Here is a 13,462-nt window from a genome sequence, read left to right as displayed (position 1 = left end):
CCTGTCTGAAGCCTCCCGAGCAAAACCCCTCCGACCCCCCAGCAATATCCGTGCCCCAAACAGCCCTGGGCCTGCCCACAGGTGAGGGGTCTAGCACCCAATCCCACCTCCCCCCAACAGGTTCTGTCCGGTTCCAAGAAACCAGCCGCAGATCCCTGGTCAATTTACCCTCCGGACCTTACCCACAAATCACGCTGGGCCAATCCTTTAGCATCTAATGTCTAAAGGTTTATTACAAGAAAGAAAAGCCTGAGAGTAAGGTTGCTAAAGAATCACACGTTACATGCACCGAATCTCCCAGTTCTCGATGCAGGCTCTAGCAGAGATGTTACAGCTGCTGGCTTAACAGTCCTTGTTGCACATCCTATGCCAGGATGGGTCCACAGGTCTTCCCGGCTCGTTGGTCCCTGCGCTGCTGCCTCTGGGATGAAGAGCTGAGCTGAGCACCAAGATGGAGTCGGCCACACGGCCTATTTATATCCCCCCTGGCTTCTTCCAAGCTGGAGAGTCACATGGTCTCTGGCCAGGCACCTAGCTCCCTTCCCAGGTGGATCTCGGGTACTTAAGAGACCTGCTGTGCCTGGAGCCTTGCTCATTAGCACGTCCATAGGCTGAGCCTGTCGCCCGAGCACGTACAGAGAGACTCCCAGTCCCCACACAGATCCCCAACTCACCCCCAGACGTCACACAGATCTGTGCAGAGCAGATACAGAACCAGCAGCAAGTAAGGTTTTGTGTGACCCCTCCCATGGCCCCTTTGTGCCACTTTTGGGGCGAACACCCCCCCACGGGTGCAGCAGTGACCCGGCTGCTCCCCTCAAAATCCAGTAATGTGACACCTGCGCCCACCCATCGGCACCCCGGTAACAGGTACGGGGACACTCTCGTCCCACTCACCTCCCCCCAGCCGGCAGGGGCACAGGAGGGTCCTTGGTCCCAGGGGCCCAGCACGGCGCAGACTGGGCAGCACAGGGGGCCCAAGGGCAGCCCAGCCTGGGGAAGGGACCCTCGCAGGCCTGGCCCAGGCCCCTCCGCGGCCCTTTGCTCTCCTGCCCGGGGAAAAGGGGTCACCTGGCCGGAGGTGACAAGGGGCATTGGCCTCTGTGCATGTGCTGGGCCAGGGGCAGCCTCCTCAGAGTCACACCTGAAATCCCCCTCCCCGCCCAGGGATTGGTGCAGTGCCCCAGGAAACTGAGGCACACACCTGGGGGTACCACGGGGCACTAGACCTCACCTGCGGCATAACAAGGCCGATACAATCCCCACTTCACACTGTGACAGCACATCGGGGTCCCCTGACCCTGCACCCCGGAGCAGCCAGACCAGGCCCCGCCGGCCGGTAGAACAGGGGGGTCGTCGCTCCTCGGGGTACAGCCCCGCACAGACGGGAGGTGGCTCCAGGAGTCAGGGCCAGGGCGCCTCAGACCCCTCGGGGGGGGGGGGCCATCACCCCCCTCCCCAGACCCTCAGCACCCAGCTTAGTCTGTTCCCTTCATGCTCTCTAGCCAGAAACTGCCCCTCCCAGGCCCTGCCCCCCATCCAGGGGCTGTCCCCCCTCCCGCCCTTTGTCTCCCCCGGGAAGAGCCTTGTTCCCTGCCCAGGCTGGGACGGGGTGTCTGGGCCAATCCCCGTGTGGGGGAGTCCGTGGGAGTTGCACACCCAGCCAGGGGGACCCGGGCACAGAGCAGACAGTCCCCCCCCCCCCCAGACTGCTGACCAAAGACGACAGCCCCCCAAGGCTGCCACGGGTCCCGTAAACTTTCCCCCACCCTTATCCCAGGTGTCAGAACAGCGCCGCAGGCGTCCGCTCAGGGCGAATTGCTCAACACCAGGGCTCCTTACAGCCCCTGACTGGAGACCTTCCCAAACCGGCCACACACCAGCCCCACCGAGGGCTCCAGCTGCCGATCCGGCCGGCGCGAACCTCATGAGCAAATCCCCTCGGACACCCCAGCTCCCCCTGTGCCCCAACCAGCCCCGGGCCTAACACAGGGGAGGGGTTCTAGAACCCAATCGCACCCACCCCAAACGGGCCTGACCGGTCCCAAGAAACCAGCCACAGATCCCTGGTCAGTTCACACCCTGGATCGTACCCACAGGCGCACGCTGGGCCCGTCCTTTAGCAGCTAAACTCGATGGCTACGTCTACACTGGCAGGATTTTCCGGAAATGCTTTTAATGGAAAACTTTTCTGTTAAAAGCATTTTCGGAAAAGCGCGTCTAGATTGGCAGGACGCTTTTCCCAAAAGCACTGTTTGTGGAAAAGCGTCCGTGGCCAATCCAGACGCGCCTTTCCGCAAAAAAGCCCTAATCACCATTTTCGTGATCAGGGCTTTTTTGCGGAAAAGAAATCTGAGCTGTCTACTCTGGCCCTTTTGCGCAAAAGTCTTTCGGAAAAAGACTTTTGCCCAAACGGGAGCAGCGTAGTATTTCCGGAAAAGCACTGATGATTTTACATGAGAGCGGCAGGGGTCTTGCGCAAATTCAAGCGGCCAGTGTAGACAGCTGGCAAGTTTTTGTGGAAAAGCGGCTGATTTTCTGGAAAAAGTGGCCAGTCTGGACACAGCCTAAAGGGTTGGGAACAGAAGAGAGGAAATCCTGCGCGTGCGGGTGTTGAGAACACGTCACACGTCACACGTCACACGCATCGAACCCAGCACTCTGCTCGCCCAGCGCCCGGGGCTGCTGGCGGCCGACCCTGCGGAGGGCGGGGGCCCGTCCCAAAGCGCCGCGCCCAGCAGCACACGGTGGCTCTCTGAGCCCCAGCTAGTGTCACCAGCGACGCCCCCCAACACGGGGGGGGGGGGGGGGACCCACGGCCCAGTGACGTAACAGCCTGGGGGCACTGCTGAGCGGGTCCGAGCAGGGCAAATTGCTCAGAACCAGGCGGGGCCTCCCCCAAACCAGCCCCACCGAGCACGTCGGCTGCCAGCCTGGCCAGCAAGGAGCCTCCCCAGCAAATCCCCTCGACACCCCAGTGCTCCCTGCACCCCCAAGCCCCCCTCACACAGGGGAGAGGTTATAACCCATCCCCCCACCTCCCCTCACACACCCCAGTGCTCCCTGCACCCCCAACCCCCCCTCACACAGGGGAGAGGTTATAACCCATCCCCCCACCTCCCCTCACACACCCCAGTGCTCCCTGTGCCCCCCAGCCCCCCTCACACAGGGGAGAGGTTATAACCCATCCCCCACCTCCCCTCACACACCCCAGTGCTCCCTGTGCCCCCCAGCCCCCCTTACACAGGGGAGAGGTTATAACCCATCCCCCCACCTCCCCTCACACACCCCAGTGCTCCCTGCACCCCCAACCCCCCCTCACACAGGGGAGAGGTTATAACCCATCCCCCCACCTCCCCTCACACACCCCAGTGCTCCCTGCACCCCCAACCCCCCCTCACACAGGGGAGAGGTTATAACCCATCCCCCACCTTCCCTCAGACACCCCAGTGCTCCCTGCACCCCCAACCCCCCCTCACACAGGGGAGAGGTTATAACCCATCCCCCACCTCCCCTAAGACACCCCAGTGCTCCCTGTGCCCCCCAGCCCTCTCACACAGGGGAGAGGTTATAACCCATCCCCCGCCTCCCCTCGGACACCCCAGTGCTCCCTGCACCCCCAACCCCCCCTCACACAGGGGAGAGGTTATAACCCATCCCCCACCTCCCCTAAGACACCCCAGTGCTCCCTGTGCCCCCCAGCCCTCTCACACAGGGGAGAGGTTATAACCCATCCCCCACCTCCCCTCAGACACCCCAGTGCTCCCTGCACCCCCAACCCCCCCTCACACAGGGGAGAGGTTATAACCCATCCCCCGCCTCCCCTCGGACACCCCAGTGCTCCCTGCACCCCCAACCCCCCCTCACACAGGGGAGAGGTTATAACCCATCCCCCACCTCCCCTCGACACCCCAGTGCTCCCTGCACCCCCAACCCCCCCTCACACAGGGGAGAGGTTATAACCCATCCCCCACCTCCCCTCAGACCCCCAGTGCTCCCTGTGCCCCCCAGCCCCCCTCACACAGGGGAGAGGTTATAACCCATCCCCCACCTCCCCTCAGACACCCCATGTGACGGCGCGTTGGGGGTTCCCCGTCTCCTGCACCCCGAAATGGCACAAACAGACTGTACCAGCCAGTGGAATTGAGGGTGGTTTATTGCTCCTCCAGCACAGCACAGCACAGATGTAATCTGGTTACAGGAACTGGGCTAGGATGCCTCAGGCCCCCTTGAGATGGGGGAGACTGGGCCCCTAAACTCCAGCTCCTCTCCCTAGGCTGTCTCATCCATCCTCCCAGACAGCAACTAACTCACCCTCCTCCAGCCCTGCCCCCCAGCCAGGGCAGCATCCACCTTCCTTTGTTCCTCTCCATGGGGGGTGTCTGGCCACTGGTTTGCATAGTGACTCATCCTGTTTTGCTGGGTCGTGGTACCCACGGCAGCCAGTGGGGGTTACCCCAGAGCCAGCAGCATAGAAACCAGCCAGGTACCCCCACTACGTCACACCCCAGTGCTCCCTGTGCCCCCCAGCCCCCCTCACACAGGGGAGAGGTTATAACCCATCCCCCCACCTCCCCTCACACACCCCAGTGCTCCCTGCACCCCCAACCCCCCCTCACACAGGGGAGAGGTTATAACCCATCCCCCACCTCCCCTCAGACACCCCAGTGCTCCCTGCACCCCCAACCCCCCCTCACACAGGGGAGAGGTTATAACCCATCCCCCACCTCCCCTAAGACACCCCAGTGCTCCCTGTGCCCCCCAGCCCTCTCACACAGGGGAGAGGTTATAACCCATCCCCCGCCTCCCCTCGGACACCCCAGTGCTCCCTGCACCCCCAACCCCCCCTCACACAGGGGAGAGGTTATAACCCATCCCCCACCTCCCCTAAGACACCCCAGTGCTCCCTGTGCCCCCCATCCCTCTCACACAGGGGAGAGGTTATAACCCATCCCCCGCCTCCCCTCGGACACCCCAGTGCTCCCTGCACCCCCAACCCCCCCTCACACAGGGGAGAGGTTATAACCCATCCCCCGCCTCCCCTCGGACACCCCAGTGCTCCCTGCACCCCCAACCCCCCCTCACACAGGGGAGAGGTTATAACCCATCCCCCACCTCCCCTCAGACCCCCAGTGCTCCCTGCACCCCCAACCCCCCCTCACACAGGGGAGAGGTTATAACCCATCCCCCACCTCCCCTCAGACACCCCAGTGCTCCCTGTGCCCCCCAGCCCCCCTCACACAGGGGAGAGGTTATAACCCATCCCCCACCTCCCCTCACACACCCCAGTGCTCCCTGCACCCCCCAGCCCCCCTCACACACGGGAGAGGTTATAACCCATCTCCCACCTCCCCTCACACACCCCAGTGCTCCCTGCACCCCCCAGCCCCCCTCACACAGGGGAGAGGTTATAACCCATCCCCCACCTCCCCTCAGACACCCCAGTGCTCCCTGTGCCCCCCCAGCCCCACCTCACACAGGGGAGAGGTTATAACCCATCCCCCACCTCCCCTCAGACACCCCAGTGCTCCCTGTGCCCCCCCAACCCCCCGTTACACAGGGGAGAGGTTATAACCCATCTCCCACCTCCCCTCACACACCCCAGTGCTCCCTGCACCCCCAATCCCCCTCACACAGGGGAGAGGTTATAACCCATCCCCCACCTCCCCTCACACACCCCAGTGCTCCCTGCACCCCCAAGCCCCCCTCACACAGGGGAGAGGTTATAACCCATCCCCCACCTCCCCTCAGACACCCCAGTGCTCCCTGTGCCCCCCAACCCTCCTTACACAGGGGAGGGGTTATAACCCATCCCCCACCTCTCCTCACACACCCCAGTGCTCCCTGCACCCCCAGCCCCCCTCACACAGGGGAGAGGTTATAACCCATCCCCCACCTCCCCTCACACAACCCAGTGCTCCCTGCACCCCCAACCCCCCCTCACACAGGGGAGAGGTTATAACCCATCCCCCACCTCCCCTCAGACACCCCAGTGCTCCCTGTGCCCCCCCCCCCAGCCTCCTGTTACACAGGGGAGAGGTTATAACCCATCCCCCCACCTCATAGACTCATAGACTCATAGACTTTAAGGTCAGAAGGGACCATTATGATCATCTAGTCTGACCCCCTGCACAGTGCAGGCCACAGAATCTCGCCCACCCCTCTTAGAATAATCCTCTCACCTATGTCTCAGATATTGAAGCCTTCCAATACTTTGAAGGCCCCAACATGCAGAGAGTCCTTCAGCTGTGATCTGTGCCCAATGCTACAGAGGAAGGCGAAAAACCTCCAGGGCCTCTGCCAATCTACCCTGGAGGAAAATTCCTTCCTGACCCCAAATATGGCGATCAGCTAAACCCTGAGCATGTGGGCAAGACTCACCAGCCAGACACCCAGAAAGTTCCCTATAGCAACTCCTATCATCCCTCCATTGACCTATTTCCAACTGGAAATGAATGGTCAATTAGGGTACGTCTACACTACAGCGCTAGTTCGAACTAACTTAGTTCGAATTAGTTAATTCGAACTAAGCTAGTTCGAACTAACGCATCTAGAACTAAAAACTAGTTCGAACTAGCGTTTTGCTAGTTCGAACTAGTAAGTCCACATTGAGTGGACTCTGAACAGGGCTTAAGGATGGCCGGAAGCAGTGCCGGCAGGGCATAAAAGGAGGACTTAGAGCATGGAGATGCTGTCTCAGGCTAGCCGAGGGCTGCGCTTAAAGGGTCCCGACCCCCACCCCGGACACACAGTTCTAAGGGGTGCCCCGCTTGCAAAGAAGTTCTGGCTTGGAGTGCCCTGAGTGCCCACACTGGGCACATCACACCACTCGGCCATCAGCCCGGCTGCACTTGCCGCAGGCTGCCATCTGCGGAGAGGGAGTAATTGGGGGGCTGCAGGAGAGCTTCCACCCCCAGAAGCCCGCAGAGCCAGCCCAGTCCTCCCCATCGGGGGCTCGTACCCCATTCCTCCCTCACCTCCTTCCACTTACCCTTCCTTAGCCCCCCTTCTTATTGATGTACAAAATAAAGATAACGTTTCTTCCAACATTGACTCTGTCTTTATTGAAAAAAAACTAGGGGAGACTGGGAAAAGGAGGTGGGAGAGGGGAAGAGAAAGGCTGGGAGAGGGGAGGGCAACTAACATGATCAGGGGTTGGGAACAGGTCCCATATGAAGAGAGGCTACAGAGACTGGGACTTCTCAGCTTAGAAAAGAGGAGACGGAGGGGGGACAGGATAGAGGTTTCTAAAAGCAGGAGTTGGGTGGAGAGGGTGCATACAGAAAAGTTCTTCATTAGTTCCCATAAAGAAGGACTAGAGGACACCAAAGGAAAGGAATGGGTAGCAGGCTTGAAACTAGTAAGAGAAAGTTGTTCTTCTTCCCAAAGCAAATAGTTAACCTGTGGAACTCCTTGCTGCAGGAGGCTGTGAAGGCTACAACTAGAACAGAGTTTAAAGGGAAGTGAGATAAAGTGATGGAGGTTGGGTCCATGGAGTCCTATTAGCCAGAGGGTAGGAGTGGTGTCCCTGCCCAAAGTTTGTGGAAGGCTGGAGAGGGATGGCACGAGACAAATGGCTTGGTCATTGTCTTCGGTCCATCCCCTCCAGGGTCCCTAGGGTTGGCCGCTGTTGGCAGACAGGCTACTGGGCTAGATGGACCTTTGGTCTGACCCAGTACGGCCATTGTAAGCTCAGGGCTCAGGGTCGGGGGTCTCAGTGGACCCCCTTGATTTTCATGCACACCTGGTCCTGGGTGGCCAGGCTGGCAGCTCTCCTGCCCTAGACGGCCACTTTCCTGTGCCTAGTGAGGAGATCGTGGACGAGGTCCACGATGTCCGCACTAGCCCAGGAAGGTGCCCGCCTCTTGCGGTCCAGGGCAAGCTCCCGGGAGCCGCCAGCCTGGTCCCGGCAAGAGGGGGTGGGCTGGGGGGCATCGGGTGGGTGGCTCTGTGCCGTGCCAGGTGCAGGGTCTGCTAGCTGGGTGCTGGCAGGCTTCCACCTGGCACGGGCACCGTAGCCAGCCCGTGCCCCTTTAAGGGGTCCGGGGCCGGGAGGGGGGCATAGAGTTTCCCTGGTGTTGGCCAGAGTGGCCACCAGGGAAACCTGGGGAGGGCTAGCCTCCCACTAGTTCGAACTAAAGGGCTACACAGCCCTTAGTTCGAACTAGCTAGTTCGAACTAGGCGTTAGTCCTCGTAAAATGAGGTTTTCCTAGTTCGAACTAAGCGCTCCGCTAGTTCGATTCAAATTCGAACTAGCGGAGCGCTAGTGTAGCGCCTATTAAAGTTAGTTCGAACTAACGTCCGTTAGTTCGAACTAACTTTGTAGTGTAGACATACCCTCAGTTACCAAGATCATGTTATTTCATCCAACCATCCCCTTATCATAGAATCAGAACTGGAAGAGACCTCAGAAGGTCGTCAAGTCCAGCCCTCCGCTCTAGGCAGGACCAATCCCATCTAAATCAACCCGGCCAGGGTTTTGTCAAGCCGAGACTTAAACACCTCTAGGGATGGAGACTCCACTACTTCCCTAGGTAACCCATTCCAATGCTTCACTACCCTCCTAGGGAAATAGTTTTTCCTAATATCCAATCTGGACCTCTCCCACCCCAACTTGAGCCCATTGCTCCTTGTTCTGCCACCTGTCACTACTGAGAACAGCCTCTCTCCATCCTCTTTGGAACCTCCCTTCAGGAAGTTGAAGGCTGCTATCAAATCCCCCCTCACTCTTCGCTTCTGCAGACTAAACAGACCCAAGTCCCTCAGCCTCTCCTCGTAGGTCATATGCTCCAGACCCCTAATCATTTTGGTTGCCCTCCGCTGGACCCTCTCCAATGCGTCCACGTCCTTTTTGTAGTGGGGGGCCCAGAACTGGACACAGTACTCCAGATGTGGCCTCACCAAAGCCGAATAAAGGGGAATAATGACATCTCTGGATCTGCTGGCAATGCTCCTCTTAATGCAACCTAATACTATATTAGCCTTCTTGGCTACAAGGGCACACTGTTGACTCATATCCAGCTTCTCATCCACTGTAACCCCCAGGTCCTTTTCTGCAGAACTACTACTTAACTGGTTGGTCCCCAGCCTGTAACTATGCTTGGGATTCTTCCGTCCCAAGTGCAGGACTCTACACTTGTCTTTGTTGAATCTCATGAGATTTCTAGTGGCCCAATCCTCCAATTTGTCCAAGTCACTCTGGACCCTATCTCTGCCCTTAAGCGTATCTACCTCTCCCCCTAGCTTAGTGTCATCTGCAAACTTGCTGAGGGTGCAATCTATCCCCTCATCCAGGTCATTAATAGAGATATTGAACAAAACCGGTCCTAGAACCGATCCTTGGGGCACTCCACTAGAAACCGACCGCCATCCTGACATCGAGCCATTGATCACTACCCGCTGGGCCCGGCCTTCTAGCCAGCTTTCTATCCATCTTACCGTCCATTTATCCAATCCGCATTCCCTTAACTTGCTGGCAAGAATATTGTGGGAAACCGTATCAAAAGCCTTGCTAAAGTCAAGGTCTATCACATCCACTGACTTTCCCATGTCCACTGAGCCAGTTACCTCATCATAGAAGCTAATCAGATTGGTCAAGCACGACTTGCCCTTTGTGAATCCATGCTGACTATTCCTGATCACTTTCCTCTCATTCAAGTGTCTCAAAATGGATTCCTTTATGATCCCTTCCATGATTTTTCCAGGAACCGAGGTAAGACTGACCGGCCTATAGTTCCCTGGATCGTCCTTCTTCCCTTTTTTGAAGATGGGCACTACATTTGCCTTTTTCCAATCATCCGGGATTTCGCCCGATCTCCACGACTTTTCAAAGATAATGGCCAAAGGCTCCTCAATGACATTTGCCAACTCCTTCAGTACCCTTGGGTGCATTAAGTCTGGACCCATGGATTTGTGTACGTTTAGTTTTTCTAAATAGTTCCTAACCTGTTCTTTACCCACCACGGGCTGTCCATCTTCTTCCCATCTTGCGTCGCTTAGCACAGAAGTCCAGGAGCCGACCTTGTCCGTGAATACAGAGGCAAAGAAAGCATTGAGTACTTCAGCTTTCCCCACATCCTCTGTCACTAGGTTACCTCCTTCATCCATTAGGGACTGCACACCCTCTCTGATCACCTTCTTCTTGTTGACATACCTCCCCTCAGACACCCCAGTACTCCCTGCACCCCCAACCCCCCTCACACAGGGGAGAGGTTATAACCCATCCCCCACCTCCCCTCAGACACCCCAGTGCTCCCTGTGCCCCCCAGCCCCTCTTACACAGGGGAGAGGTTATAACCCATCCCCCACCTCCCCTCAGACACCCCAGTGCTCCCTGTGCCCCCCAGCCCCCCTTACACAGGGGAGAGGTTATAACCCATCCCCCACCTCCCCTCAGACACCCCAGTGCTCCCTGTGCCCCCCAGCCCCTCTTACACAGGGGAGAGGTTATAACCCATCCCCCCACCTCCCCTCAGACACCCCAGTACTCCCTGCACCCCCAACCCCCCTCACACAGGGGAGAGGTTATAACCCATCCCCCACCTCCCCTCAGACACCCCAGTGCTCCCTGTGCACCCCCAGCCCCCCTTACACAGGGGAGAGGTTATAACCCATCCCCCACCTCCCCTCAGAAACCCCAGTGCTCCCTGTGCCCCCCAGCCCCTCTTACACAGGGGAGAGGTTATAACCCATCCCCCACCTCCCCTCAGACACCCCAGTGCTCCCTGTGCCCCCCAGCCCCCCTTACACAGGGGAGAGGTTATAACCCATCCCCCACCTCCCCTCAGACACCCCAGTGCTCCCTGTGCCCCCCAGCCCCTCTTACACAGGGGAGAGGTTATAACCCATCCCCCACCTCCCCTCACACACCCCAGTGCTCCCTGTGCCCCCCAACCCTCCCTCACACAGGGGAGAGGTTATAACCCATCCCCCACCTCCCCTCTGACACCCCGGTGCTCCCTGCACCCCCAACCCCCCTCACACAGGGGAGAGGTTATAACCCATCCCCCACCTCCCCTCAGACATCCCAGTCAGTCGGGAACATGCCCGCCGTGTGCTGGGCCGTCAGTCCGGGACACGCCTGTTGGGGAAGGATGCTCAGTGCACCTCCCCTGGGAGGTCTGATTCTCAGGAGGCGGATTTCTCCGTGTACCGGGTGGGGGCAGGACGGCCCCTGCGGAGCGAGTGCCTCATACCCCTGGAGGTGGATGGTAGGAAGGTGATGGGCTTCTGGGACACGGGGGCGGAGGTGACTCTGGCCCGATCTGACATAGTGGCCCCAGAGCGGATACTACCCCACATGCAGCTGACCCTGAAGGGCATAGACGGGTCCCCGTTTAAGGTGCCTGTAGCCCGGGTGCATCTGAAATGGGGAGCCAAGGAAGGCCTCAAGGAAGTGGGGGTGCACCCGCACTTGCCCACCGAGGTGCTGATGGGGAATGACCTAGAGGAGTGGCCCCATGAATCCCAGCGGGCTCTAGTCACTACCCGGAGCCAGAGCCAGTGGGGGGCTGACAACGTGGGTCCAGGGAAGGACTCCGGGCAGCGTCCTCAGGGTCCCAACCCAGTGGACACGGGGTCCAGCCAGGCTGGGACTCCGGACCTAGGCAGAGGTGGGGGACAGGTCCCGATCCCTGCCTCAGCAGCTGAATTCCAGGCTGAGGTGCAGGCAGACCCCTCCTTGCAGAGGCTGAGGGACCAGGCTGGCCTCCGTGCAGCTCAGCCCCGGGGGAGAGGTGGCCAGGAGAGATTCCTGCGGGAGCGTGGACTCCTGTTCCGTGAATGGCTTCCCCCCAGGAAGGCGAGGGCATGGAGGGTCCAGCGGCAGCTGGTCGTCCCCCGAAAGTATCGCCTCAAGCTGCTGTATTTGGCCCACGATGTCCCCGTTGGGGGCCACCGGGGGATCCGGAGCACCCGTCTGAGGCTGCTCCATCACTTCTATTGGCCAGGAATCTTTACAGCCGTGCAGCGGTACTGCCGGTCCTGTGACTCCTGCCAGAGGGGCGGGAAGGCCCAAGACGGGAGGAAAGCGGCTTGGGGGTCTCTACCCCAGATAGACCCTCTGGGCTTGCTGAGAGAGTTATGGGAGGGGAAGACCCCCCCTGGATGGAGCGTCGGGGGTGGAAGCCGCCCTGGCTGTCCAGAGAAGGCTCAGTGGGCTCATGGCCCCGGCCCGAGAGACCCTGGCCAGAGATCAAGGCCAGCGGAAGGGTGGGTGTGACCCCCGAGGACAGACCTGTGCCAGTCGCCCTGGAGCGGGGCGGCGAGTGGACAGAGGGAAGCCAGCTTATGTGGGGCCTCGCCACGGCCGGCCTGAGTCAAGGGGAGCACCCATAGCCCCAGGGGGGGTTCCCACGCAGAGGACCCGAACTTCCCCAGGTCACGAGCGGAGTGACCCTGCTCAGTTCGCTCTCGGAGGGGGGAGAACTGTGACGTAGTGGGGGCACCTGGCTGGTTGCTATTCTGGGCAGTGGGCTGTGGGTGACTCCACTGGCTGCTGTCGGTACCACGGCACAGCCGGGCAGGGGATGAGACATTATGCAAGGGGCACCCAACCTGCCCGACCAGTTGCCTCCCAGGGAGAGAGACAAAGGGAGGAGGGGAGGCCAGCCCCGGGCTGGGGGCAGGGCTGGAAGGGACTTTTTAGTTTCTGGCTGGAATCATGGATGAGGCAGCCTAAGCAAGGGGCTGGGATTTAGGGGCCAGATTCCATCTGTGCTGGGCTGTGTCCTGGAGAGGCAATAAACTCCCCTGTTCTACCGCTGGGGGAGTCTGTCCGTGCTGCTACCCATCCGCCTCCCTCCTCCCTCCCTATCCCATCCGCCTCCCTCCTCCCTCCCTATCCCATCCGCCTCCCTTCCTATCCCATCCACCTCCCTCCTCCCTCCCAATCCCATCTGCCTCCCTTCCTATCCCATCCACCTCCCTCCTCCCTCCCTATCCCATCTGCCTCCCTTCCTATCCCATCCGCCTCCCTCCTCCCTCCCTATCCCATCTGCCTCCCTCCTCCCTCGCTATCCCATCCGCCTCCCTCCTCCCTTCCTATCCCATCCGCCTCCCTCCTCCCTCCCTATCCCATCCGCCTCCCTCCTCCCTTCCTATCCCATCCGCCTCCCTCCTCCCTTCCTATCCCATCCACCTCCCTCCCTATCCCATCCGCCTCCCTCCTCCCTTCCTATCCCATCCGCCTCCCTCCTCCCTTCCTATCCCATCCGCCTCCCTCCTCCCTTCCTATCCCATCTGCCTCCCTCCCTATCCCATCCGCCTCCCTCCTCCCTCTCTATCCCATCCACCTCCCTCCCTATCCCATCCGCCTCCCTCCTCCCTCCCTATCCCATCCACCTCCCTTCCTATCCCATCCGCCTCCCTTCTCCCTCCCTATCCCATCCACCTCCCTTCCTATCCCATCTGCCTCCCTCCCTATCCCATCCGCCTCCCTCCTCCCTTCCTATCCCATCCGCC

This window comes from Pelodiscus sinensis, unplaced genomic scaffold, assembly GCF_049634645.1.
Source record: "Pelodiscus sinensis isolate JC-2024 unplaced genomic scaffold, ASM4963464v1 ctg40, whole genome shotgun sequence".
Taxonomy (NCBI): Eukaryota; Metazoa; Chordata; order Testudines; family Trionychidae; genus Pelodiscus; species Pelodiscus sinensis.
Note: the sequence above shows the minus strand (reverse complement) of the source record.